The sequence below is a fragment of the Panthera tigris genome, chromosome A3, assembly GCF_018350195.1.
Source record: "Panthera tigris isolate Pti1 chromosome A3, P.tigris_Pti1_mat1.1, whole genome shotgun sequence".
Lineage (NCBI taxonomy): Eukaryota > Metazoa > Chordata > Mammalia > Carnivora > Felidae > Panthera > Panthera tigris.
This window is the reverse complement of record NC_056662.1, coordinates 110,071,280-110,098,256: the sequence shown is the minus strand read 5'-3', so window position 1 is coordinate 110,098,256 and position 26,977 is coordinate 110,071,280. Positions and strand designations below refer to the sequence as shown.

The window sequence follows — 26,977 nt, the reverse complement described above, 5'->3', positions numbered from 1 at the left end:
GTGGCCACCAAATCCCTGAGGTGGGCACAACATAGATGAATGAACAGGGATAAGAGAGTTTGGGTGCAATAAATGTTAGTTTCTTTAGACTTGTATTGTCTCTCTTAACTTACAAGAGCTCAAATTATCAAGAGGTGACCAGAAGTCTTCAGTGGGGACTGAATACAACTTTTTAAAAGTTACCCAAATCCCTTAAATATTATCTTCTCCTTCTCAAATAAAAAGGCTAGTTTTCATTCCTTGAAATATTTCCCACAATAAATTTTATGTCTCATCACAAGTCATCAGCCATGTTACTCAGATGAGTCAATAGATATAACAGCGTTTACAAAGCCCAATTTTTTTTCATTTGTTCTTATTCCTGTGTATCTTATTCACAAGAATCCCCACATATTTCAATAATTTGTCAGAATGCATATGTCAATTCCAGGGATGATTCTATGTAATATATGAGACCTCTAAAATTTACAGAATGCATTAAACATTTACTGTCCAATTTTCCTGATCAATCTAAGAAGTAGAGACCATGTCCTGAGGCGATATAATAAGGGGAGGTGACCAGTCCAAGGAGAAAGCTCTAGCCAATAGGGCTATAATGCTCGTCTGTATTGGAAGCCTTTCAGCCAACTGGAGCAGTGTGGGTGGTAAGTTCTTGGTGGACAGAAGGGGTGGCTGAAATGAGAGCAGGGGGCTGCAAAAGGCTACTCTATCCAGGATGACCTTAGCTTGGAGCAGCTTGAACGTTATCTCATCTGCCTGTCTGCTTACGGGCCAAGGGAGGAACCTAGGGACAAATTGTTCTGGAGGCACAGGACTAACTCAAACTAAGGACTAGCCTCCTATGAGCTGAAATTGATCCCAGCAGTAAAAATTCCATTATCCAAAGCAACAGGAAAGATGGATCTAATTTTTGACTGGTACCAATGTTCAAAGATTCTGAGCTGATTGAGACTCCAGTCACAAATACGGAAGCAGGAGCCTCCCTCAGACAATGGTCATGGTCACACAGAAGGTTTTGCAGTGGTTCATTTCAGTTTGAAATGGGTCTGCAGTTGAGGGCTAGTGGAGGAGGTTTACGCTGACTAGTCAGCTAGCAAGGCCTTGGAAATTAGTAGTGTCCTAGCAGCCAAGATGCATTTCGGCAGAAAATCCTAATCCCTATTATTATACCTGTCCATCAATCATGAACTGAGTTATTGCATCAGAGGTTAAGGAGAAGCCAGCAATTTCAGGAGCACTTGGGTAACTGGGATCTCACTCCAGGCATATGAAATCCCAGGGCTAGGTTGTAAGGCTAGTATTGGGACTCCTAATAATTATTCATTCATTGCTTAAGCCATTACCGTGTGCCTACTATGCTCTCGTCTCTGTGATAGTTGCTGGTGATATAAAGATAAAAAGGAGTACTTTTCAAGTAGCTTACTGTGTACAGTAGGAGATACCATGAAGAGCCAATGTACTTCAATTTCAATAGGGAACACTTATGAAATGGAATGAGGGTCTTCCTGAATTTTGGAGGGCTTGGCATCTATAGAAAGCAGAAACTGATAACTCCTTCTTTACAAATTTTCCTAAAATCTGCCCTACTCCAAATGTAATTCTCCATTTGAAAAAAAAAATATTGGGGAAACTTTAAAGGAAACGTGAACTAGTAATTGTATTACACAAGTCAATCCCATAAATAGCCGTATAAAACATAAAAGTTTTCATAAACACCCAAGCCCATCTGTATTTATTTTGTCTCTTGCAATAGTGTTTCCATGGCTTCAAAACAGCAAGTCAGTTTGGTCAAGTCAGTCAAAAAAAAGTTAAGAGTTAAGAGTTAAAACACACACACACACACACACACACACACACACACACACACTTAAATTGAAATGGTTGATATCTTCATCCTGTATAGGCATAGCCTAAAACTCAATATTTATTTCTATTTTCTGGATGTTTGGTTTAATACTGATTCCCAAGTCCCTTTTCTCTACTATTTTATAAAATGCACAACTTCGCCTGAGTTAAACTGCATACAATATCTTAATACATCATCTTCCAATCATTAATTTTCATCAGAGAATGTCAGCAGGGAATTATGTCAGATTACTTGGACCTGATTTCTTCTCATAAATCCCTTCTAACCTCTATATAGCCTTTCATTCTATCAGACATTTTCCATCTCTCTTGGAAGCTTCTTAAATTTTTTTCTTGAAATTAAATTTGAACTTGTCCAAACTGTTCCTGTCTTTATTTTTAACAAACGTTTATTGGGTTCCAATTATTTAAAAAGCACAGAATAAAATATTGAGAGTTAGGGACAAATAGAGTCTCTGATTTATAGGTAAAGTGGGATTTTCGGTGTTGTTCTGGACAAAAGGCAAAAGTTATCTTCTATTGACAAGGAGCTGTCCTCAGCTGAAGCTGGAGCCAACACCTCCCTGCAGGACTTGTTGAGAGACACAGTGCAGACTTTCCACCAAGTGGCTGATCCCCCCACTAATCCCCACATCCAAAAAGAAGACCAAGGAGCCATAAGAGATGGGTACTACAGTGCTTGTGAAGAAAAGAGGGTGGAATCAGAAATGTTTCCCTCCAAAAAGCCAACATAATCATTTGTGAAGACTGGAGATTCCAGAAGGAAAAAGTTAATGACATCTAGTCGTCTGCCTGGGAACTTGCTCAGCCACAGGCTGAGGCTCAGGCCCTTGCAGGCGATACCCTGGAGACAAGCATGCTAAGGGATTCTGGAACTCCAGAACCGGAACTCCAGGTATATCACATTAGCATTTTTGGGACTGTTTACGCCACCATGGGTTGGAGTAAGTGGGTGCTTCCCAGGTTTCCTTTAAAGTTTAGAAGTCATTCTTGAACACAAAAATCAATGCCTCTTTCTAGCTTAGAGATTCATGAAGGAAGGAAACCATTGGAGTAGTGGCAAGGGAGTTTAAAGGGTTGTGTTCCTAGACACCTGTTGCAGCTCTCCACAGCCCTTCAGAGCATGAAGAAAAACATCCCATCTCCACAGAAAAATGGACATAGATGGGCTGAGAATGCCCAGGCAGTTGCTGGACCAATTGATGAGATGTCCAATCCAAGAAAGGAGTTGAAGTAGGTACTTCTGGTGAAATAAAGGGAGACATGTCTGCTTCTCCTAGGGGATGCCTCTGTGGCAATGAGAGCTGGGGTAAAGGTAAATACCACTGAAGAAAACCAAGCACACCATCTCAGTTGGAACTCTCATGTCAACAGATACCACAAGCAGCAGGTAGAACAGACTGAGCTTAAGAAAAGACACAAATCAACCACTGACACATGGGCTGTCACATAAAACGATGTCTGCTTCCCCATATGTTTCCATCTTGTCCACAACACCAGAGAGAAAGAACTGGGGAGAGGGAGGACTCAGCCTGTACCTCCTCAACTTCCAGCTGTCATGGCCACAGCTAGGGAGAAGAGGAGATTTGATCAAGAGTAAAAGTAAAGATTTAAAGTAAACACGTTTCAGTCTTCATTTGGAGATATTATTCAATAAAATAAAACAATTTCTCAAAGGAAACAACCAACAAAACTAAAAGGCAACCAACGGAATGGGAAAAGATATTTGCAAATGACACATCGGACAAAGGGCTAGTATCCAAAATCTATAAAGAGCTCATCAAACTCCACACCCGAAAAACAAATAACCCAGTGAAGAAATGGGCAGAAAACATGAATAGACACTTCTCTAAAGAAGACATCCGGATGGCCAACAGGCACATGAAAAGATGTTCAACGTCGCTCCTTATCAGGGAAATACAAATCAAAACCACACTCAGATACCACCTCACGCCAGTCAGAGTGGCCAAAATGAAGAAATCAGGAGACTATAGATGCTGGAGAGGATGTGGAGAAACGGGAACCCTCTTGCACTGTTGGTGGGAATGCAAATTGGTGCAGCCGCTCTGGAAAACAGTATGGAGGTTCCTCAGAAAATTAAAAATAGACCTACCCTATGACCCAGCAATAGCACTGCTAGGAATTTACCCAAGGGATACAGGAGTGCTGATACACAGGGGCACCTGTACCCCAATGTTTATAGCGGCACTCTCAACAATAGCCAAATTATGGAAAGAGCCTAAATGTCCATCAACTGATGAATGGATAAAGAAATTGTGGTTTATATACACAATGGAATACTACGTGGCAATGAGAAAAAATGAAATATGGCCTTTTGTAGCAACATGGATGGAACTGGAGAGTGTGATGCTAAGTGAAATAAGCCATACAGAGAAAGACAGATACCATATGGTTTCACTCTTATGTGGATCCTGAGAAACATAACAGAAACCCATGGGGGAGGGGAAGGAAAAAAAAAAAAAAAAAAAGAGGTTAGAGTGGGAGAGAGCCAAAGCATTAGAGACTGTTAAAAACTGAGAACAAACTGAGGGTTGATGGGGGGTGGGAGGGAGGGCAGGGTGGGTGATGGGTATTGAGGAGGGCACCTTTTGGGATGAGCACTGGGTGTTGTATGGAAACCAATTTGACAGTAAATTTCATATATTAAAAAATAAAAAAAAATAAAAAATAAATAAAAATAAATAAAACAATTTCTTATATAGGTCAGTGAGGTGATATCTATACACACAGAAACTCAAAAATTGCATCAAATGCTGTTACCTCCAAGTATTTAGTTAACTGGCATTTTCCCCTTCCATTAAATTGTTTGTCATCATCCCTGTGTTAACCATTGAATACAGCATATAACTCAGAATAAAGCACATAGCATTTATTGGATTCACTAAAAATAAAAATTGAGGGGCACCTGGGTGGCTTGGTCAGTTAAGCGTCCGACTTCGGCTCAGATCATGATCTCACGGTCCGTGAGTTCGAGCCCCGCGTCGGGCTCTGTGCTGACGGCTCAGAGCCTGGAGCCTGTTTCAGATTCTGTGTCTCCCTCTCTCTCTTCCCCTCCCCTGTTCATGCTCTGTCTCTCTCTGTCTCAAAAATAAATAAACGTTAAAAAAAAATTTAAAAATAAAAATTGATTTCAGTAAAAAGGTTTGGATCCAAATACCAAAATGTATTTTATCTTCAGTTTTCTGGGCTAAATTATATCGCTTACATATTAATTAAAATTATTCACATTAATAACAAATACTGTTTCTCAGGAAAAATATATTTGCTGTATAAGTAAAGTGAAACAAAGGAATAAAGAATGTGAAAAATATTGCCACTTGAACACATCCTTGCAAAAATTATTTGTGTTTAGATAAAACTGATTATTCCAGTATGGCTAGTTTGGCTGCAAAGAAAACAAATAAAATTGCAAGTAAAAGTAAATGTATTTTAAGAATATAATAAGTATCTGAAAATCTGAAGTCCCAGGACTGTGATATATTTCCAAGAGGCTTCAAGAAGCTAGAAGCAGAGAAGGCCTAAAATCTCTCCCTTGGGGCCTCTCAATTCCTCTCTGATGCTTGTTCCCTTCACAGCTCTTCAATGAAGACAATCTTAAGCTTCCATGCTTTATACTAGTTCATAAGGTTGCTACAATTCTCAGTATGTTGCCTCTTTAACCTCAGATTCCACCACCAACTAGCAACTTCCCTTCATGCTTCTTAGTTTAAATAAACAAGTGAGAGAATTGTACAGTTCATGTTTTTGTTCCAAACAACATGATATTTACCAAAGCAGAGATGGGCTACTCTCAGGTCTTCATCTACTCCATGTTTTCCAGCAAGGTGGGACACATAAGTGATGGAAGAAACTGAGTTCCCAGTGAACTACAGTCTTGGGTACCACCATGGAGAATAGGGTGATATCTGTGACAAAGAAATTTGACTAACCCTTATGTATATTATGCATAGTTTCGTTGTTTACTGAATTTTCTTGCAAATGAATTACCTTTTCAAAAGCCAGCTTACCACCTCATACAGAATGGCTAAAATTAACAACTCAGGTAACGACAGATGTTGGCAAGGATGTGGAGAAAGAGGATCTCTTTTGCGCTGCTGGTGGGAATGCAAACTGGTGCAGCCACTCTGGAAAACAGTATGGAGGCTCCTCAAAAAATTAAAAATAGAACTACCCTACAACCCAGCAATTGCACTACTAGGTATTTATCCAAGGGATACAGGTGTGCTGTTTCAAAGAGGCACATGCACCCCAAGGTTTATAGCAGCACTATCAATAATAGCCAAAATATGGAAAGAGCCCAAATATCCATAAACGGATGAATGGATAAAGAAGATGTGGTATATATATACAATGGGGTATTACTCAGCAATCAAAAAGAATGAAATCTTGCCATTTGCAACTATGTGGATAGAACTAGAGGGTATTATGCTAAGTGAAATTAGTCAGTCAGAGAAAGACAAGTAACATATGACTTCACTAATATGAGGAATTTAAGATACAAAACAGACAAACATAAGGGAAGGGAAGCAAAAATAATATAAAAACAAGGAAGGGAACAAAACATAAGAGACTCTTAAATATAGAGAACATACTGAGGGTTGCTGGAGGGGTTGGGGTTGGGGGGATGGGCTAAATGAGTAAGGGCATTAAAGAAGACACTTGTTGGGATGAGCTCTGGGTGTTATACATAGGGGATGAATCCCTGGAATCTACTCCTGAAATCATTATTCCACTATATGCTAACTAACTTGGAGGTAAATAAATAAATAAACAAACAAATAAATAAAATTTTTAAAAATAAAAAAATTAAAAAAGTCTTTGTAATAATTTGAAGTATAAAATTGAACGAGTAATGTTATAAAAAACCATTGAGAACACAAAATATTTTTGTTATACTTTTTGTCTCTTATTCCTACAAAAGATCCTGACATCAAAATAATGCAAGTAAATATTTGATAAACAAATAATAAAATTTTTCCCAAGAAAACGTAAAATAAAATAAAAGAAAATCCATCTTACAGGGGCACCTGGGTGGCTCAGTCGGTTGGGCATCAGACTTTGGCCTAGGTCATGATCTCACAGTTCATAAGTTGGAGCCCTGCACCCATCTGTCTACTGTCAGCACAGAGCCTGCTTCAGATCCTCTGTCTCCCCCTCTCTCTGCCCCCCAACCCCCGCTCACATGTGCACTCTCCATCTCTCTCAAAAATACATAAACATTTTTAAATAAATAAATAGATAGATAGATAAAAATCCATCTTATAACATCACTTTGAGGCAGAAATTGAAGTTCTTTAAGGAAAGATTTCTTTCATTGTTTTGGACCATGATGTCATTCTCATCAAAGATCTCAAAGGCCCTACCCCCATCTGTTCTCACTTGCTATTCCCCAAGATCTTCCTAGGGCTTTAAAGTTGAAAAGTTACGAGTAAATTATTTACACATAAGAGATCCCAAAATGCAGACATTTTTATATTCTAGATAGAACAGCATTTAGGTCACCTGAAGAAACAGTGCAGTTGTGTCCACACTCTGAAAACCACTTTCCTCTTGGAAAAGACAGCTCATAACCACAGAAGAAATCCTAGCCAGAAGGAAACTCTTTCTGTCATCTAACCTAACCACATACCCTCCTTCTTCAGTCAGTGGAGATGAAAAATGATCTTTCTTGAATGAGGGAGGAAAAAAAACAACATCCTCTTTCTTACACAAGCTATCGCTTATTGAGGATGTACTGAGTTAAACCTTCTTTTGCTGAACATTGCTGAATGTGACTCAAAATTCAGACATCCTCCTGGAGCTCAATTCTTTTTCCTTTTAAAGGTGCTCATGATGAGTGACTGGAGCCCTGTGAGACGAATCCAAATGGTCTTTGGCTTTTGGGTGCAACACCTGTTTCATATAGCACTGTTGACTTTACCTCATGAAATAACTGAATAACAGGAAGGCAAGAATTAGTGGCTTCTACCAATGTAAGTATTTTGCTTCCTTGTGATTAACCTAATTATAACAGACCAATCAAAATAATAAGAATGTATTTTTATTTCTTCCAACTTTTGAGGAGAAAATGACCAAACTACCAATTGTATTTAATTAACAATGCCACGTCTATTCCATAATGGTATTTACCAACTGACACACAGAGTGAATATGTTTCGGGAGAATATTTAAGACAATCTACTTGCAGTCTGTTTGCAATAATGAGACTCCATAACAACAGACAGTGAGAATGACCAGTAACAATAGTCTAGAATTTCTCTACAGATGAGTAATGGTCTTCAAAAAAAGAAGAGATTGTTGGGGAAGGGCCACATCAGAGAGCTAAAAAGTAAGTTCTAGAAAGGGAATAGAAACCAATAACCTCAGTGTAGGACACTGACATGATTTTGATCAATAGGTAAATGAAATATACCCAAAGGGCTGACCAACCCTAAGAAGTCGATAAAAGATAAGAAAAAAGATCCTGCATTTTTTACACTTAAAACAAAGAGAGATACACTACTTTGAATTACTAAAGTAAATCTTTTTAAAGAAAATTATCTAAGATCCTTGTTTTCCCTGGGGATATTGCAGAATTCCCAAAGAATATTCAGACCATATACCAGAGAGCACTTCTAAGATGTTTCCTTGCAAGTTTAAACATCTGTGATTTTTGCGGCCTTTTCACCTGCAGATTGATTCAAGTTTTCCACTTTCTATGACATTGGCCATATCTCAGACTTTGGTCAAACATGGGCGTTTGCTCTTCTTTTTTGAGTTATTTCTGGTCTTATATTAATGTCACCCCTTATGCAGTGATTCTGAATCTAAAGGTAAAGTTCTAAAAATATGAGAATTAGGCCAGAGTTTCAGAAAGTCAGTGACAAGAAAAGCCAGGTGGACACAATATGAAGACCTTCTTTCCCTGAGTCAACCACCTCTCCTCTTTTGCCAATTCCCTACTATCACCTCCAACTACTCTCGCTTCTCCTCTTTTGACCAGTATGCCCTCTCAATCTTGTTTGGATTAAATAGTCACTTATAAAAAATAAGAATAAGATCTCATTTTCTGACTAAAAAGAAAGATATCATTATATATAGCTCTCCCCATTTCAAAAAAAAATTAAACATTTCTCTACATTTTTTAAACCTGCCTATTTTTTATTCGGAAACAATTGTAGGTAGGAAAATATGGGGATCAGGAACTTAGTTTGCTATCAGGTTATCATATATTGTATTGTAACCTAAGGATACTATGCATTTATGCACAGAGGCTACCACATACATGTCAGTGGCTACTCCAGGAAGCAAATTGGAGGCACTTTACTTATTAATCCCCATGACCTCCATCCAAATAAACAGCAAATCTAAGCAAAACCAGACCCTTACTATGAAAACACATCTTGAGGAGAGGTATCCCAAGCTCGCATTCAAACCAGATTGCTATTGCCCCTAAGCTCTACCCACATAGAAATCATGGAGTACTTGTGTTCTCTGTCCCAAGGGCTGAGAATTTCTTGTCCCAGAGCCAAAGAAGCAGTCGAAACCAGGAGACCATAATAAAGCAAAAGGAGCAGGGTGAACCAAAGTCAGTAGTCTAGGAAAAAAAGGTCAACCGAAAAAGGAGACGATGAGATAGTCCTGAAAAATGAGAGTATGAATATGAGAACACAACAGCCAGCAAAATGAAAACAGCAAATCAGGTGGGCAATCAGCAAAAACACTAAGGATCTCATACAATACAGGGTTTTGAGTTGCTCTCAGAGGCAAGATGCCCAGATGATCCAATTGCATTTTGAGGACCAGAAATGGCATAACCAGTACCTCCCTTCCCCTCAAGGAGGACAAATCTGACCTGGTAAAATGTGTAGGTGAGTGAAAATGTCCTTGTATTCCTCTGGTCTGAGGCAACCTTCACCAGCCACCCATCCAGCCCGTTTTCTTCACAGTGAAGTGTCCTGAAGCTTGTCTTGCTGTTCCAGGGAGAGTCTTCTCAATAGTTCCCACACATGGCTGGGCAGCAAAACAACCAAGGGCAGGCGTTTAAAATGTAGAATTCTGGGACCCATGCCAGTCCTTGTGAATCAGAAACTTGAAGATAATAGTGTTGATCTGTATTACCTAGTTCTTTATTAAGCAACTCGCCTGGTACCAAACCCACAATAAGCATTTGGAAGCTTCTGTTTGCACGTATACTTCTGTTCTCTTTCTCAGGACGCTGGTCTATTTACAGGAAGGCTAGGATACCAGGGTTTCAGTAAGACAACAGAAAAAATGGCAAACGACACAAGCAGACAATTCACAAAAAGATGTACAAATGGCTGTTTACCATATGAAAAGATGTTCTTCATCACTCATGACAAAAGAAACACCTGTGGAAACCACGCTGAGATGCCATTTCTTACCTGTCAGATGGGCAAAAACTAAAAAGTGTAACAATGCATTCTGTTGGTGAGGCAGTGGAGGAATGCAGACACTCACATACCTCGCTAATTGGGATGCAAACAGCAGTAGACTGAATATTTGTGTCCACCAGATTCATATGTGGAAATCCTATCCCCTTGGTGGGATGGTATTTGGAAGATGATTAGGTCATGAGGGTGGAGCCCTCAAAAATGAAATTAGCGTTCTCATAAGATGAACCCCAGAATGTTCTTGCTCTTCCTCCTTCTGTGAGAATACGACAAGCCATCGACAGTGTAAAATCCAGAAGAGGGCCCTCACTAGATGCCAGGTCTGCTAGTTTTTAATCGTGGAATTACCACCACCAGAACTGTGAGAAATAAATGTTGTTTAAGCTACCCAGTGTATGATCATCTGTTATAGTCATCCAGAGTGACTGACACGAACTGTTATCAGTCTTAGTGCAGGGGAGGGGAAGGACTTGGCAATGTCTACCCACACTACCCATGTTTACTTGTTGATACAGCAATCTCTCTTCTAGAAGTTGACACTGAAGAAAGACCTCCAGCAATATCAAAACACATATGTACAATCTACTTCCCAAAAATTTAAAGTATGGGAAATAAGGTAAATGCCCATGTGTAGAATATTGTTTGGACATGCTCCTGTCCATCCCCACAATGAAGTACTAGGGAGCCATGAAAATGGATGAGGGAGAGGTCTATAAACTGACGACTTTTTCCCAAGAAGTAGTAAACAAACAATTGAAGTTTCAAAAGTACATATAGTGTGCTACCTTTTGTATAAGAAAGTAGAGGAAATAGTGAACTAAGGTATCTTATTATTGCAAAATAATAATGATATACAGAAATCCAACTGTGTAATTTTAGATTCATTCTACCTAAGTGTGAGGTTTGGTACTATTTTTGAAATAAACACAATGCCTTTTGAAGGTGAACACGTGGAGCTACAGGTCAAAATTCCATATTACCAAAGAGCCAGCATTCTCGTTCTGACATAAAATGAGTGGAATGGATAGGAGCTAAGGATTATAAGTAGAGAAAAAGAAGAACTATATTTTGCTCCTACTCATAAATCTAATACAAACACAAACAAAACTCTCCTTACTTTAAGATACTTATATTTGAGGGGTGTCCGGGTGGCTCAGTCGGTTAAGTGTCTGACTCTTGGTTTTGGCTCAGGTCATGATCTCACAGTTCGTAGGATCAAACCCTGTATCAGGCTCTGTGCTGACAGCATGGCACCTGCTTGGGATTCTCTCTCTGCCTCTCTCTCTGCCCCTACCCCTTCTCATTCTCTCTCTCTCTCTGTCTCTCAAAAATAAATAAACATTTTTTAAAGATCTTTATTGTTGAACTTACAAAAACATTGACACCTCTATGAAAAAAAATTGCCTCAGACCCTATCCACTGACTATGGCTGATGCAGAGATTATCTAACTAGCCTCACTCTTAATTTAAACATTGGTCCTGAAGCTGGTCCAATTCTCAGGTGTTAAAAATGCATCTACTCCTGCACTTACCCATCAAGCTTTTGTGCGACACCGGTAGCTATCCACCCAACATACTCTCTGTCCTCCAAGAAAACTTCCATTTTGTTTAAGGGTGACATCACTTCTCTATACACCCCTACAGCTCTGGTGGCCACCTGACATGGTTAGGGTGACTGATGTTCAAACAGAGGATTTCTGTCATAGGAAAGAAAAGACCCCTAACTCCATTCTTGCCACATGACACTGTTCCCTCTTCTTCTCACCTAGAACACTGAAGTGAGAGCCAGTTAGAGACCATATGTCCATCCATCGGCATGAGAATAAAACCTACACATGGAAGGGGTATAGGAGAAGAGAAAGAACCAGCACCCCAACAGTATCCCTGGTGACCATATCTACTGTCCACCTCTGGATTTCTTGGCCTCAGAGGCAGATAAGTCTCTGTGTGTTTAAGCCAGCATCTGGAGGATCTCTGATACTTATAGTGGAACACACTGCTAACTGATTACAATATCACTAGGTTTCAGCATTGGCTAAGAACTCTGAAGTTCCACAAATACCATTCTACCATTCTACCTGTGCCCCGTTAATGGATAAGAAAACACATTTCACTCAACAAGAGCACGTGAGGGCAGATATGATCCCAGTGATATCTAGATTCTTACTATGAGGAAAAAAAAGCCAGATGTGATATTCAAGAGAAAAATGGCCCAAAAAACCCTCATCTGACAGAGGCTGCACCAATGCCTTCAAAAAACAGATTATCCAGCTGTAGAATTTTCTTGTCCAATGTCAAGTGTCATTAGGTCCTGCAAGAATAAGATAAATTTCTTAATCATAATACCAAATAATACCAAAGGAAAAACAGAAAATATGCTTTAAAAAACTAGTATAAAATCAAAAGCAGAATTGAGACAACTAAAGCAATCTGTTATTGTCTGACTGCTCTGGCCCGTCTCCCCTTATCTCGTTTCACTTCTGACGCCTCTGCACTCTAATCCCTATTCTAGCTACTTTGCTCCTGGAATTCCTTTCTGCGTCTACACTTCTGTCTCCTGCTCTTTTTTTTTTTTTTTTTTTTTGAAAGAGAGAGAGACACAGACAGAGACAGGAAGGGCAGAGGGAGAGGGAGAGAGAGAACCCCAAGCAGGTTCTGCACCATCAGTGCAAAGCCCAATGCGGGGCTTGAACTCATGAACTGTGAGATGGTGACCTGAGCTGAAACCAAGAGTTGGAGACTTCACCAACTGAGCCACCGAGACACATGTCTCCTGCTCTTGACCCCTCTTTGCTACTGAAGCATCAGTTGTGGAATCTTCCTTCTCTTCATACTCCTATTGTTAACTCGTAATAGTTTCTCTGCCCTCATTTTCAGAGATTCCCTCAGAATCTGTACTGATTTCTTGAGCTTCTAGATTTTGATCTCGGCCAAAATCAGGTTCCATTTCAGATGCTGCCTCTCCATGGGGCCTGTTAGCCTCTGAGTCTCTCAATTCAATTCATACACAACCCTACCAAGGGAATTAAAATCCCCTAGTGCCTGAACCAACTTCTCTGCACATACTTACCCACTGGTCAAGTGGGAGGCTTTGAACTTACTTTCTGCTAATTAAAAATGAAATGCATTACAAAATTAAGGCAGAGGTTACTGTACAATTACAACAATGGGTGGTGGAATGTGGGGGCAGGTGACAGTCTGTATCCCCACTGCTCAGAATTAAGCTTTTATTTTGTATTGCAATTTTAAAGACAGATTTAGGGTCCCACAGAAGCTATCACATAGCTGGGTAATATATCTTCAAGCAATTTCTTGGAAAAAGTTATAGAATTTTATGGTAACTTAGAGGCCTCCCTCTATATATTCACTGCTAAATTAATCGAAAGGGCAAGTGGTCAAAAATTTGGTGCCTCCCAATTAGTGGCTTGCATCGCTCCAAAAGTGAGGACCAAAAACATTACAGTAACTTCTGGAGCGGTGGCGATACTTATACTGGGTTGTGCTTTCTTACACGAGTGATTTTTTTTAAAAGACACCAAGTAGAAAGACTCTGTACCGTTTTAAGTGTCCCCCGTGTGGAAAAATCTGTCCTAGTTTATGTTTGTTGATTTGAAAGGGTATTTGAGAAAGAATGGGAAAATGAGCCCAGGAGATCAATATTCTGAACAATTAACCTATAAACAAATAAATAACACAGTATATGGGCTACTTAATGTCACATCTCTATAGACACACAACAATAAGTTTGTAGGCAAGGTTGACAAGATGGATATAACTAGATTAGTGGCACGCTTCGCCAGATTCAGAACAAAAGCACGGGCTTTCTCTTTCATTGTTCCACCTTGTAACGGATGCTCTCTGCCTTTTGCACTCCTCAATCCCTCACCCTGAGTTTCATCAATAATCTAGACATTTACATTTATTCTCAAAGGAATGGTATGCGATAGCCATGCAAAAGAAAAAGCAGAGGCAAACTTAACCATAGTGGGGTCAGCATTCAAGCCATCTTTTAGGTCTCTAAAGGATACCAAGTAAAGGACCCATGTTGAGAAGCCATGGTTTGCCTAGTGCCATAAAGATGCTCTTGCACCTGTATGCACATCCACAGTTCATCAATCTGATGCTAAATCAATGGTTCACAACGCCAACTGCACATTGGAATCAACTCAAAAGTTTTAAAAGTACTCATTTTTTGCCCACCTCCCCACCTTCCCCACAAGCCTATTGAAATCAAATCTCTGTTCATCTCCAACATCTATAGTTTAAAAAAAAAAAACACTCTCCAGATGGTTCTGAAGCACAGGGTTAGTTGACACCAACTACACTAAATAAAGAAATTCCCTTTTTGTTCCAGTCCACAAACTGTATCAACAAGGCCAAAATCTTTCAAGCCAGTAATGTTACCCTTTCTTGCCTGCTAGAAAAGTCTCACAAAATTAATGTAAAGATCCTTTGACTGGATCCAAGGAAGACAGAGTCAACAAGATAATCTCTTCATGCCAGAAATAAAAGCTAAGTAGTTAAAAATTTTTACTGACCAGAATTTGCAGATAACACATTGAGGGCATATTTCCTAGAGATAATCCCATTTTGGTAAATGTTAAAATATATATTTTGAAATTTTAGGAGATAGAGTCTAATATTTATTACCTATTATCTTAAGTTTCATGGAGGCTAGGAGTCATTTCAATATAGAATTAAGGCATTTACATAAAATTTGAAATTTTACACAATTGTTCTGAAGGAAAAAAAAAGACATATAATAGGTGAAATCCTCACTTTTGATCTTTCTCCACTCTTTATAATATTTTCCTTTTCTATGGGTGGGTGATAAGAATTCACAAGATTCCAACATAGAACAAAACTATAGAAGAGGATGACACTGCTTTTTAAATAACAAAGACTAGATTAATTATTACAGGGAGATAAAAGGAAATTTACAAGGGAGACATTTTACATGAAAGATCTGCTCTTTGAAAGAAAGAAAAGGTGTAGCGTATTCTTTATTCACTAGTTTCTCTTCTGAGGTAAAACAGAGGTGAGTGCTTTGACAATATTTATGTGATCAGGATGAAATAATGAAGACAATGCCAGCTGCCAAGGAGATCAAATCCATAGGAAAGGAAAATACAAGTAGTAGGTGTGGGGGAGAAAAGAAACCCATTAAAAATTAAATGCCAAGCAATGAATGCAGGAGAATTTTACATCTGAAAAGACGTTTGAACTATGGGTAGCACTAACAATGGAAGATGCATCTAGGGAAAGAGAAAGAGTAATCTAAAAGTGGAATGAAGACTGAGAAAAAAAGAATAAGAAAACAGCAGAATGAAAATTACCTCATTCAGTTTTATCATTTTAATGAACATAAGCCAAAAAGTAAGGTCACAGACTAAAGTTTTTTCATCTGTCCTTTCAGTCAGTTCCCAAGTCAACAAATATTCCGGCAGAGAATAAGAAAATCTTTGAATCAAGACCTAGAAATGGGAAGAAAGCTAAAGGTACATGCTGTTGTCAACATGTTTAACCTTCACTTTAAGATTTATTTCAAATATTTGCTTTGTATTTTTCAAAAATATTTCAGGGACGCCTAGATGGCTCTGTTAAGCATCCGACTCTTGATTTTGGCTCAGGTGGTGATCTCACCATCGTGAGGTCAAGCTTGCATGGAGCTCCACGCTGGGCATGGAACCTGCTTAAGATTCGCTTTCTCCTCTCCTCCTTTGTGCACACAGACTCTCTCAAAAATCAAATATTTCAAAATAATTTGTTTCAAAATATACAGTGTGTGTCTCAAGCTGTATTTTGACTCAGTGGTCAATGGACCAAATGTTTGTCCAGCCTGATTTGCAGCTTCTTTGCTTGCTCGTGGCCAGAGGTACATTTGGAGTACCCTGCCCGCTGAAGGAAGGCCCCACCCAGCAAAGCTTGTGGTCGCTTTGCAGGTTGCCTTGCGAGAGTGGGTGGGTGTTGATGGAGAGAGAGAAGACGCTTCAATGGGGGGGGGACCTGATGATTCTGCAAACCAACACCAGAGTAGAGCGCTGCTTCTGGAGGAAATAAAGTTGTATTCTGTGACATGTGCTCATTTCACCTTTCCATTGGGTATTTCCCTCCTTCTTCATCCCTCACCATTCTCAATTTTGTAGAAAATATCCTAGGGATTTTTTAATTTTGATTCACCTGATTTACCTTTTGGAGGGTGTGGTTGTTGGTGGTGATTTGAAAACCGGTACTCTTTTTCTACTCAAGTATCTACATTTTTGCCATTTAATATTTCTACTTGAGGAATTCCTAGATTACTGCCCCATAAAGCTAATGCGATAGTTCTTTACAGTTGGCATCAGGAGTATTATTACACATGTATTCTATGCAACTTCACTTTAAGACAATGGTAAAATTCATTATTATTATTTGAAATCTCTACTGAGGTTTTTTTTTTTTGAGAGTACATATCATCTAAATACACTAATGAGAACCTATTTCCACTTTTTATAAATAAAACATTAGTTTAAAATTATCTTTGATATTAGCTAGTGATTAATAAGGTAAATAATAAAAAATTTCCTGGATAAACTATTTCATATTTTACATTAAAGCTATCAATTACCTTTGAAATGTTAGTTTCCTAGAAAATAGCTAGTGGCTACCAAGAAAAAAAATAGCTCACAAGTACAAAATTGTGAAATTTTATATATCCAGAAGAGTACTATTCAACAAAACTTTCTATGCATTTAGTCAACAGCTGTTTATAAAACATCTACTATGTGACAGATACTTTTTTAGGTTCTAGAAATTGACATGAAGCTAAATTTGATCTGCTTTCAGTAAACTCATAGACAAGTGGAGAAACAAAAAGTTAAACCATTATTATAATAATGTATCAGTGGTCCTCAAAGTGTGGTCCCAGACCATCAGCATTTCATTGTATAGGAACTTGTCAGAAATGTAAATTCTTGGACCCTATCCCAGACCTACTTAGTCAGCAGTCTGATGGTAGAACCCACCAATCTGTGGTTTAACAATCCCTCCAGGTGATTCTAAGGGATGCCAAATTTGAGTACCACTGCACTATTCCTACTGCTATGAGGCAATCACTATACTGTGATACTGTGAATAACTAATGATGTGTTATTCTTCACACCCTGGGGGATAGTTCAGAAAGAATGCAATTGTGGAGGCAATTGTTGAAATTTGAAAACTAAAGCAGGTGAGATGTGGAAGGACATTCCAAGGCAAAAGCAGTGATATAAATAAAGACCCATAGAAAATTATTTTGGGTGCCTGAGTGGCTCAGTCAGTTACACATCTGACTCTTGATTTCTGCTCAGCTCATGATCTCACAATCTGTGGGATTGAGTCCTGCTCTGGGGTCCTCGCTGGGTGGGGAGCCTGCTTGGGATTCTCTCTCTCCCTTTCTCTCTGCCCCTCCCCCACTCTCAGAAAAAAAAATTATTTTGCATATCAGTTTTAAATACACTGCTTAAATGAGGTGTTTTTATTTTTTTTATGTCCTTGAATAAGTTGAATAAGTTGGTTGACAGTATTTCTTAGGTATGTGACAGTGGCTGCAGGATTAAGGGAAGATCCTATTTGGCAAAAGGGCAAAGTCCAGGTAAATTGCCTCCATATAAGTTTTGCTCACTGGACAGTTTATCTGGAGCTAAGAATACTTCTCACTGATGAAAAATTGTCATGAGTTTGATATGCCACTGACACGGCAGGCATATACCTGCAGTTCCCATCTTTTGGTTTCCATTGTTGGGAAACATAATTGATGGTAAAGAACCTCAGAATATACATTTTTATGTCATACTAAGTGGTCAAGTGCTAAAAGCAATATTCAGCCAAAGCCAAGGCTGATGTCAAATATCCTCTCATAGCTCTTGAGATTTGAGAATACATCTTGAATTTAACAAAAATAAATTATTATTACTCCTAAGTTTAGTAGTCAAATTGTAAACACTTAAGATAGTGCATAAATGATCATTTCTTAGCCTTGTCAACTGCTAAAATGTTCATATGGTCACGGTATTGCAAATTTATGGCTCTAAATAGACACTTAATTTCAACTGAGGTAAGTTGAAGAACAAGATAATCTCTTGAGTATCTCATTTTTCTCTAGCACTTTCTTCTTTTCTTCATACTCTTTATATCCTTTACCATTCTGAATCAAAGATGATTTATTATAGATGTTGCACAAGATTTTGAATATTTTTTTCTTCATAAAATATTGAGATGGCCAAGTTGACATTCCACTTTACTTCAGTTCAGATGATGTGAAAAATAATCAAATAGAACTTTCCCTTGAAAGACTCAAGACTGACATAGGGGGCTACAAAGCTACAAAAGAGTGGAAGTTTGTTTTGTTCACTCACGTCCTCAAGTATGTAGTAAGTGCCAAGCACATAACAGGTGCTTAAGGAATATTGATGGAATAAATGGTGGATTGAAAGGATTTAAGTAACTATAAACTAAAAACAATTCTTAAAACTTATTTTCTTTAATGTCATAAATACAAGTGCACCAAATGATTCTACAATGATTTAAATTATGGTAGATAGCTATGAAAACTCTAGGAGAGAAAAGAATGAGGATAGAACTTATTATATTAAAATACTCTAAAGCTATAATAATTAAAGCAGGGGGTCATGTGGATAGACCAATAGAAGAGAATAGAAAATCTAAGTATAGACCCAAACACATATGAGAATTTGATAGTGATAAAGGCAGAATCTCAAATCAATGAAAGTAAGATGGACTCCTTAAAAAATGGAGTTGGGACCTCTGGGTAGCCATCTGGAAAAAGATCAAATTGTGTTCACACCACATACCAAGCCAAACTGGGTATGGATCAAAAATGTACTAGAAGAACACATATCAAATCCTTTTTTGATCTTAGAATGGGAGAAACATTTTAACTGACTTAAAATTTACAAGCTATAAAATAAATTATAAATTCAAATGCATAGTTGCATTAAAAAAAACTCTTACATGACAAAAGTAATCCAAGCTAGAAGATAAATAACAGAAGATATATATTTACAACTCATATCACAAGCAAGAGTTCAACTCTCTAATATATTAAAGCTCCTAAAAACCTAGAAAAAAGGCATCAAAAATCCAATAGAAAAATGGGTGAAGAATATGATCATAAAACTCACAGGGGAAAAAATATAAATGGTTCTTAAACATATATAAATGTGCTCAGCCTCAACCATAAGAGATACCACTTTTCATCTACCACATTGGCAAAAATCCAAAAATTTGACAACACATTCTGCTGATAAGGCTTTAGAATAACAGGCACTTACATACCTTGACCAGTGGGAGTACAAAATATTATAATACCTAGGGAGGGAAATTTGACAGTGCATATAAAATTTACAAAAAAAAATGATCAGGCAATCTCACTTCTGGGAGTTTATCCTATACACATACTTGAACACATGTGAAATGTATAAAGTCATAGCATTATCTAATTTTTGGAAATTAGGGATAAAATCCAAGTTCCCATCAAAAACAAGCTATTTAAATAAACTAGGATCAAACACTATCCAACCATAAAGAAAGAATGAGGGAGCTCTCCTTCTACTGATGCAGAAATACCTCTAAGTTATATTGTTTAGTAAAGAAAAAGTGAAAAAGTGTTTATAGTATGCTACCCTGTAAGTAAGGAATTATGGAAGATGGGAATTCGCTAATATCTACAATAAGAAATACAGAAAGTATATGCAAAAAATATTGAGGAGTATGGTGAAGGGCTAACAGAGACAGAACTAGAGTGACATCACAAAGTATACCTTTGAGGATGATTTTTTAATATGAATCATGGAATGGTTCTTTTTATGTAAAAAATTGGAAACAATACAGGGGAATTTGTTTGTTCAAATTTGTTTGTTCAAACCCACAAACTGGGAGATCATGACCTGAGCCATAGTCGGACACTTAACCAACTGAGGCACTGAGGTGCCCCTATTCTGCTTTACATTATTATTTAAATGTTTTAAACTTTCATTGACTCAAAATGGTTCTGATGCCTTTTCCTAAAGTATCCTGCTAATACACTCTCCTTAGTATTTGCCTTAATCAAGATTTTCTCTATTTTGACCTTAAAACAAAAATCCTTTCATAACCATTATTAAGATTATAGTATTTACTCTTTTAAAGATTATCAATGACCCTATGATCTGTCTTTCAGTCTTTAGCTATTTGACTTATCACCAATATTTGGCAGAGTTGTTCTCTTCCTCCTCCTTGAAACCCTTTCTTCACTAGGATTTCCAAGATATACTCCCTTTGTTTTCTTCTTTTATTTTTAATATTTTTAATGTTCATTATTTATTTTTGAGAGAGAGAGAGAGAGCGTGAGCAGGGGAGGGGGAGAGAGAGAGGGAGACACAGAATCTGAAGCAGACCCTAGGCTCTGAGCTGTGAGCACAGAGCCCGACATAAGGCTCCAACCCACGGGCTCAAACCCACAAACCGTGAGATCATGATCTGAGCCAAAGTTGGCCGACTGAGCCACCCAGGCACCCCTCCCCTTGTTTTCTTTTTACTTAACTAGTCATTCCTCAAGTTCTTTGCTGACTCCACCTCACCTACCCATCCTCACAACATTGGGACACCAATGTTTCATGATCCCATCTGGCCTCTTGGCTTTAAATACCCACCACATGCCAATGACTCCAGATTTAAATCTGTAGCCCAGCCCTCTCTTCGGAACTACAGATTAATATTCTCATAGAGGACAGACAAATGGATGAATGTTTACTGAGTAGAGATGCTAAATATATGAGAGGAGCAAAGGGGAAAACAAGGTTGCCTGATTTTATAGAATGATCAAGGCCACAACAGAAAAGTAATTCAGCTTTTATAGAAGAAAAAAGCAGAAAACAAAAAACCTCAAGGAAAACAATTGGAAATCCTGGTTTGTTTCTCTTCTAATTAATTTCAAGAGAATAAAATGATTAGAAGGTAGGGAGTATCAACAAAACTTCCCTTCTCACAAAACAAAACAGTCATGACTGCCTGAATGAAACAAGTTTCTGTGTGAAGCCGACTGGGAATAAGAAGGTGAAGCTTTTTAAATTAAATTATAGACTATGTTCTCACCTCCCACCTCCTGGCATAGTCATTGCTTCAGAGACTCAGAGTAACTTGGAAGATTTGGGTGTGAAAAGTAACGTCTAACCTTTAGCACAGTGAACTCTGATAGACACCAGGGACACTGTTCCAAGTCCATAAGCCTCTCTAGAACATAGCACAACCCTCACATTCCCCACGACCTCATCTCAGATTCCTTCTCCTTCATAGATGATCTGGCACACCACCCAGGGTGTTCTGACTGCATACGACCTTCCTAAGGTTACATGACAATAAAAAATCCTGTGGCCATTGTCTCTGGAAGAACCCTGATTCTAAAATTTTTCTAATCAATGTCAAAATTCCAAGGTTATTAAGAAGGATTTTCTTGAGCTCCTTGAACGATATGTCTCTTCAGAGAATTATGAAAGAATATTGCTTATGTGTTCACTAGAAAAACATTTATGGAATTATACCTAGCTGGTAAGACATGTAAGGGTGAAAAGAAAATGTGTTTTGAAGTCAGAGAGACCTGGGTTTGAATATTGACTCTGCCATTTCTAGCTGAATGACCTTAGCATCTCTGTGTCTCTGGTTCTTCACCTTTCAATAGAGGTAATAAAACTTTCATTGCCGGCTTGTAGATTCAGCTAGTCTATAGAAGCACCAACTACCACACATTATAATCATCCCTTTTTGAATAATGGTCTTCAAAATAAAACACAAAGGAGAAGATAGATAGGCCTGTATAATCTGCCATTATGTATTGGCTATTGATAAGGGGAGTTGAATAATTTATGACTGATTTATTCCAAGAAATGTAAGGGTCAAGAAAGCAAAATACTTATATGAGTTGCTGCATATGCAGAGAACATTTAGGTGTTCTCTCCCTGATGAAGAAGTGCAGGGCATCTTCTAAATTTGTGAAACATCTGTTAAAGCAGCTGGTTCTTCATTAAATAAAAATAAAAATGTACCACTTTTCCTTGCCAATGCTGATAAATGGGAACAGGTGATGATCCCAGATGAGATTATGATTATAAATGAACCTATTGAAATTCTTTGATATTTTTATCGAGGCATCAAAATAAAAATATGTGAGAAGTGAAAATAGGGGTCATGGAGCCCCGGGAATATACCAGGACCACCAATGAATGGCTCAGTCCCACACGATGAATGGTTCACTCCCACACCCCACTCAACTTGGATTCCATATTCTAAATGGGATTTCACCAGAATCAAAACTGATACTCTTTCTGCAGGATTCCCTAAATCTACCACCTGAAATTTTCCCAGTCAAAAGCAATAAAGCAATTTCTGAGACTCAAATTCCAGTCATAACTAGATATTTTAAAAAGGCAACATTCCCTGAAAGTCATGGCAAACAGCCTACCTTTAACAAGTGGGGCCAAGCAATAATTTAGGACATTTTATTCTCACACATCTCAATGAGGTAAGAAAATGGGATTATGTTCATTTGACAGATGAGGAAATGGAGATTAATTGATTTGTGATTACATGATCGTATTTGGCCCAAGAGTCAAGATTCAACCTCCACCTTCCCATCAGTCAATGCCTTTTTATTAGAAAGGGGTGTTAGAGAGGAAAAAACAAACCGGGTCATCTAAATTTGTCAGGGAGACAACTGGGGGACGGTTTCCTGCTTTGCTTCTTGTTCCTCACCTTACCCAAGCAACCAATGAACTTTTCCAAAGCACTCCACTCTCTCTGAGCAGATTCCCACCACCAAGAGCTGAAAAATCCCAAACACCCAGGGGGTAAAGCAAGGTCAAGAAAAGTGGCAACACTCTCCATGAGCCTGACTCAACAGAGTTGCTTTTAGAATTTAGGAGTGAGACGTGCTTAACGGTTATGGGTCGCTGTGATGATGCATAATTAGACGGTGATTTAACACAGAGCTAAAAAAAAAATGACAGTAATCATGGGGGGAAGGAATAAAATGCCAACGAAAGCAGTTAAATGAGCTGAAGTGCCTGGCATTTTTGTGATGTGTATCTGTTAGTAATTTGTCAGGCTGCAACAATAGAGGTAATTTTGCAAATAACAGGGGTTCATCAATTCACAATAGCACTCACTGGTATTTAAGACTGAAGAAAAGGAATTGTATTTGGCTTATCAACGTAAAGAAATAGTTACGAAACTTGGGCAGAGCCTACACATTACAAAGTGAAATGGAGAACTGATCGTTAATTGGGAAAATTCAAAGCTGTATAACTCTGGCCTATGAGGACTTTCCGGGTAGACAATGGCTTTGGGAAAGCTTTCACAGTTAAGAAATGATTAATAGTGGCATTTCATGAGTAGGAAACAAAGACTGTTTCTCATCACCTTCCCAGAGAAAATCCCCCCACCAGGCACTCCTCTCATTTCACTCACCGCTCCTGTCAAGCAACCAAAGGGTTAGCCAAGGAAAGCCATGCACACCACCCACAATGAGCTTACCTTTTGCACGCTGGGCACATGTGACTCCTAACTATAATACCCATTCTCTTCACTCCACTCTGATAGCAATTCACCCCTTAATGTTAAATTCAAATGACACTTGCCAGAAGATATTCCCCTGCCTCATCTCCTCAACCCCCAGAATGCTCATCCATTGCTTCTCTGTGCTTATGCCCCACACCCCTGGAATTAATCACTCTGAATTGTAATAACTGGTCTACCTATCTTTCTTTCACATTCCACAAGGACTATGATTGCATTTCTTTGCTATTTCCTCATTCCTTGAAACATAAGGTACATTCAACAAATGTTAATGAATGAACAAATGAACAGATGATAGAATCAAGGCATGAAGAGTGAGAAAACTATGTATTGATTCTTCTCTCCCCTCACCTATGAAAGGCACATTATAGGAGAGTCTGTAAGTTTCTCCTTATTCTCAACATTGCTTCTAACTCAAGGGATAAAAAAAAAAAAAATAGGAGATTGCCTAAACATGTCTCTACAACTACAGTGAATGAAAAATAGAAGAGTGATAGAAACATATGAAATATGACTTCTCTTATTTAAATTTGGCATTTGAAAGATTTAGGTTGTACTTCATGATAAGTCAAAGAAATCCGAGTTAGTGGTTCTCCTTTTTATATTATTCAGCTGTTATTACACTATATCGTACATGTCTAATTAGGACTTGTTATAATTTACAAAAAAAACCTCACAGGGCTAAAAACACATAAAAATGTAAGCCTTCTACTGCTCTATTTTTCAAAACCAAAAGACATTTTTTTTTCATCTTTTTGTAGGTTCACCAACCTCAGAGCTTCCCAGTAAAATCTGAAACTGGCCTCCATACACAGAGGTCATGGAGACACAGAAGAAAGAGGCAGACCACACCAGAATGACCAGTGGCACAATAAATAAGCAAGAGAGTTTACATTGGAGAATTGTGCTGTAAGACAATTAGATCTCCATACCTGCCCAGCAGAATCTTAGAAGTTAAATTGAGGCCTCAAAGGTGTTCAGTCACATGTACCATCAAGATGTCTCAACAACACATTGCTCTCTCAAGGCTGTCCTTGAAAATGGCTCCCACTGTGGAAAGGGTGGGCAGAAGTTATATTCCAAGGACAAGAGAGAGGGTGAAGAGCCTCTGATTGCCTAGAGCCAGATCAGTAGTCAACCGATGATCACATCCTCTCCATGATCTCCTCCAACATTCTTTAATTTGGTATTCCTGTATACCAACACAACCTTGATTTTCCCAAAGAAAACAATACAACAGACACGTGAGCAACAAACATAACTAAAAATGAAAGTACAAAATGATACAAGTAATCTCCTTACCTTTTAAAAAGTCATAAAATAGTGTGTTTACTTGAAGAGAAAAGGATATCTTACTGTGTCAATATTGTAGTAAGTATAATTTACAATTTATCAATATGGGCATGGAAAGAGAGATAAACAATCAATCCTACTCTGATGCAAAATGATTATGCAAATATAAAAGCTTTTACAATTATTGCCTATAATCTTTCAACGTAGGATAATTAGCTTTCCCCTTTGCCTAAGTCATCTATACTCAAGCAATTGTGTTTCAATTTTTTCTGTCTTAATCATAACCAATTTATCTTTCCATTTTCCTTCTTAAATATCATCATAATTTTTATAGTCCTTTAACCTCAGTGAAATGATGGAATGATTACCCAAGTGAATCAGTTTTGGATCAGAGAAATCATTTAACATTTCCTAAAGTAAAATGAGAACGATTATAGGCGATGGGGTGAGGGAGAAGACAAATGCAGAAACGAGGGGCTGGAGCACTGGGGGTTCCTCATACACACAATAGGAAGTAAGTAAAATCCATATTCTTATAGAACAAACTGACAATTTCTTGGTGTGGCAAGATGGCATGACACCACATTTACTATATCCAAGTTGCTTTTTCCTTTTCTTTCTTTTTTTTTTTTTTAAATTTTGGCTAGTGTTATAGGGATGGAAAGGACCTATAGAAGGAAAATCATAATGTAGGGAAATGAAATGTTTCATGTGCCTTAACCCAGAAAGCAGAGTACTTCAGTACTCAAGTGGATATGTACTTTATAGTACTTTACAGCGCTTAGACAAGTACTTCATAGTACCTTATATTACTAAGGAGAGTACCATGGGTGCATATGTTTCACCCAAAACAAGATCAGGTAAACATTATAAAGCCAGCATTGTCCTTTAGGGGGTGAATTGGTTTTTTTTTTTCTGCTTTTCTCAACAAGTATATCATGGGCACCTACAGTAGAGTATGCCACAATCCCCTAATTCTTCCCTCCCCATTTCATTCATGTGGTTCCCACAGGGGCTGCTATTCTCTTAGTGCTCCACCTATCAGGGCATTATTGATTAGCCCAAGGATACACAGCTGAGCAAGTTGGGCCAATGAGTGAATTTCCCTTGGATGTTTGGACTTGGAACCAGAGAGTCAAGGCACTCTCTCTTTAGAGGCTAAAAATTGTCAGCATCATGTTTTCATCTATGTGGGAATAACTGTCAAAGATGAGAGATTAATACACATGAAATATACAAACGCAACTTCCTGAGTTGTCCATCCGCTCAAATGGGAAAACCACAAGCCATGACTTGTCCCTGTAGGTCACCATCTTTCAGATATAAAGACACCAATGCTTATGTAATCAAAGACCCAAAAGTAGCCTTCTAGCATCAGTCCATTCCCCAGTCAATGGCACCTTCATTCATCCAGTAGTATACTCAGAAATGTGGAAGTTCTTCAAACCACTTTTTCCTTCCTTTCCCATATCCACTCCAATAAGAAGCCTAGTCTATTATAAATCATAATTATCTGTGCAATCAAATCTCATCCCTATTGCTAATACTGGTTCAAGCTACATTCTCTCTCCTTGACTTCAACCCATAAGCACAATTGAACCCTACACTCATTTTATTCACCACGCACAGCCTGAGTGTATCTTTTCAAAGTATGTATCTGAAATTATCAAAGTGATAGTCTGAAATGATCACTATACAGTAGAGTCCCTTTATCTGTGGGGGATACATCCAAGGCCCCAAATGGATGCCTGAAACCACAGATAGTACCAAACCCTATATATACTCTGTTTTTTTTCCTTTACACACAAAACTATTAT

At 38.2% G+C, this 26,977-nt stretch overlaps 1 long non-coding RNA gene across 1 annotated transcript; it reads left to right on the top strand.

Moving 5' to 3' along the window:
• Window positions 1–2,794: 2,794 nt before the first annotated feature.
• Window positions 2,795–24,799, top strand: LOC122237061. The gene is made up of 4 exons (XR_006215267.1): window positions 2,795–3,099; window positions 7,711–7,859; window positions 15,697–15,778; window positions 24,629–24,799. It is a non-coding gene; the product is annotated as an uncharacterized LOC122237061 (long non-coding RNA).
• Window positions 24,800–26,977: the final 2,178 nt, after the last annotated feature.